The sequence below is a fragment of the Solanum stenotomum genome, unplaced genomic scaffold (assembly GCF_019186545.1).
Source record: "Solanum stenotomum isolate F172 unplaced genomic scaffold, ASM1918654v1 scaffold23673, whole genome shotgun sequence".
Lineage (NCBI taxonomy): Eukaryota > Viridiplantae > Streptophyta > Magnoliopsida > Solanales > Solanaceae > Solanum > Solanum stenotomum.
Window position 1 is genome coordinate 529333 of NW_026027624.1, and position 3095 is coordinate 532427.

The following is a 3095-nucleotide window of genomic DNA, read 5'->3' on the forward strand; positions in this document are numbered from 1 at the left end:
TTTCTTTTTAGTCAGTTTCGAAAAAATGACATTTTTCTTTTTTTGGTAACATTTTATTTTTTGCTTTCCACGTGGCATGTTTAAGACCACAAGATTAAGGGCAATTTTGTACATTTGACATAACTTTAATTTAGGACCACAAAATTCAAAAGTCTTTTTTAATTTCTTAAACTTTGTGCCAAGTCAAACCAGACCAATCTTTTTGAAACGGAGGGAGTAATATTTTTGGTTTGGGTGGGGATGAACTGATAAGAACTTTGAATTTTGTTTGTTAGCGAAAGGATTCCAGGGAATTGAATCACCGACGAGTAGGAAATCATTAGAATCATGAATTATAGGATGGGGATTTACATGAAAGATTTTGACAGTGGGGTCATGATGTCGCCGCCACTGATTTGTTTTTGTAACAGTGGCTTCCAAATTAATAATATTAGTCGTTTATTATATTATAAATTCAGTTCTTAATATATTGAGATTAATTATTAGGTGTATGAATACCATTTGAATTAGGATATTGGGAAAATTGAATTTAACCCTAGACTTGAAACTTGGAAAATATAATAGTTGAAATGTTAATTGGCATCAATATTTACAAACTTGATTATATTGGGGTCAATTTTTAGGTCAAGGCTAAACACATAGTAATATGAGTGTTGTTAGTTTTGAAGTCTTATTGTGGTTATTGATTTGAATAGATTGTATTGATTTGAAAGTACAACGAAAGAGGAAGACTCAAGTACCGGAGTGATTGCTTGATTGTTTGAGGCAAATGGATTTCTAAATCCTTGTTAAGTGTATGAAATTCGTGTATTTCCTTGTAATATGTGTTTGGGGGGTAATGAGACTTGGTGATGGGTTGACTTGTCCACATTGATTAATTCTAGTGATGAAAAAGGGGGTAATAAAAGGCAATGTGATTAATTGTTTGTGTGTGATGTGTTGAGAATGGTTTGAAAGGCTTGTTGAATCATTGTTGATGTTGTATCATGATTGTGTTGTTGTGAATTGTGCAATGGTATGAAAATGGTCATCTCTTCATTATTTGTGTGAACATGTCATTTGCATGGTTCTGAGACATGGTTGTGACAAGTGTTGTGTGAATTGAGAAAGAATAAGAAATTAAAGAGGATGTACCATTTCGAGGGACGTATCGTGTGCCGTGATGTATACTATATTTCGAGGGCGTATCGCATGCCGCGATGGTTGCTATTATCGAGGGTCGTATCGCGCGCCACGATGGATGTATGGACAGTTATGTCCCCCATGAATCCCGGACTGAGAGATAGTGTGTGTGTGTCACTAGGTCAGATATGCATCACTATACTTAACATTGCATTCCGTTGCATCACATATTTATCATTAGTGAACTTGATATTGTGATTTTGGTGATCTTGTGAGTGCCTTTCTGTGGAACTTTGATTGATGAATATTGAGCTTGAGGATATGTAATTGTTAGAGTGTTGTTGTTGAGTTGTGTGCTATGTGAATTTTGAGCTGTTAGGTTGAGCTGGTTTAAAGTAGGTTGTAGTTATGGAGGTTGTAATTGATGAATAATGAGCTTTTTGTTGAGTATATGTGATTGTTAGAATGTAGTTGTTGAGATATGTGCTTGTAAATTGTGAACTGTTAGGTTGTGCTGATTTTATGCAGGTTGTAGTTGTGGAGGTTCGGTTGAGGTGTAAGGAGTACCCGTATTCTATCCTCTTAACTTGTGTTTAGAGGTTTACTTGCTGAGTACCGTGTGGTTTGGTACTCACCCCTTGCTACTACATTTTTTTGTAGGTTACTAGCACAGACCTTTGTGATATTTTCTCTTCTCCTTGTCTGAGGCTTCTTGTGAAGGTTTGTGAGGTAGCTGCTTGTCATTTCAGCGGACCTTCTTTCTCCTTAATTATGATCTTGTTCTATTCTAGAAACAATGTCATTTGAAATATGTATTTTCTTTCAACTTTGTTATAACACATTAGAGGCTTGTATACGTGACAACCAGATTTTGGGGATATTTTTGAGTTGATTATGAAATTTCCGCATTTTATCATAATGGTTGAGTTTTAGGCTGGCTTGTCTTGGTGGGATAAGACGAGTGCCATCACGTCCATTTTGAAAACAAACTTTGATCCATATTCCATTATATATATGTCAGTTTAAATAATACTCAAAGTCGATGTACTAAAACTATTTGAATGTTATTTTAAAGAAATAAACTTTAGATCAGTAAAACGTGTTTTAAAAAAGAAAAACAAGAAGACAAGATGAAAAATTATTAATCATTAAATATGAAAATATAATAATTAAATTAAGAAAAATAAATATTTCTAAAAATAAGCCTATGATGTAATTTTCTTATCCATGTCCAGTTGTGAATGAATAATAGTTAATTTCTTTTGAGACTACCTATTGTTCGGTTTGCCTAACTTTTCATTCAATGAAAAGGCACAAGCAAAATAATAATAATAAAAATACCAATTAATCGTACTCTTTTAATATTTGTATACATGTTCTTATTGTGAATGAATAATATTTAAAGACATCTTCTTGAGACAAATTAAAATATGCGGGACCGACCTAGATATATATGTTTCTTCCGTTTTATTTATATGTTATTCTTATTAAAAATAGATAATATTTAATATTTGTCATTTCACAAAATTAATACATAAATAATAATATTACTCTTATTTTACACTTGTGAATCATTGGTCTTGGGCGTTCTCACATCACCTGGAAAGGAAAAAAGAATCAGCTTAAAGGCAGAAATGCTTACCAAGAAGTGTAGCGTCGGTTAAAAGGAAAAAAAAAAAAAGGGATTAGAGCTTTTTGGAAAGAGACAAGGATTAGCTAAGAATAGGGTAGCTGTGCTTATTATTTTATTTGGATTGGGTCCACTTATGGATCATGTCTTATTCTTTTTAGTTTTGTGTACATATTGATTTTAATAAAATAATCCTAGGATCAAAAATTTGCTTTAAAATATATATATATTTTTTAGTTTTGTGTACATATTGATTTTAATAAAATAATCCTAGGATCAAAAATTTGCTTTAAAATATATATATATTAAAGGAGAAACATATAGGAGATGATGTAATATCTCT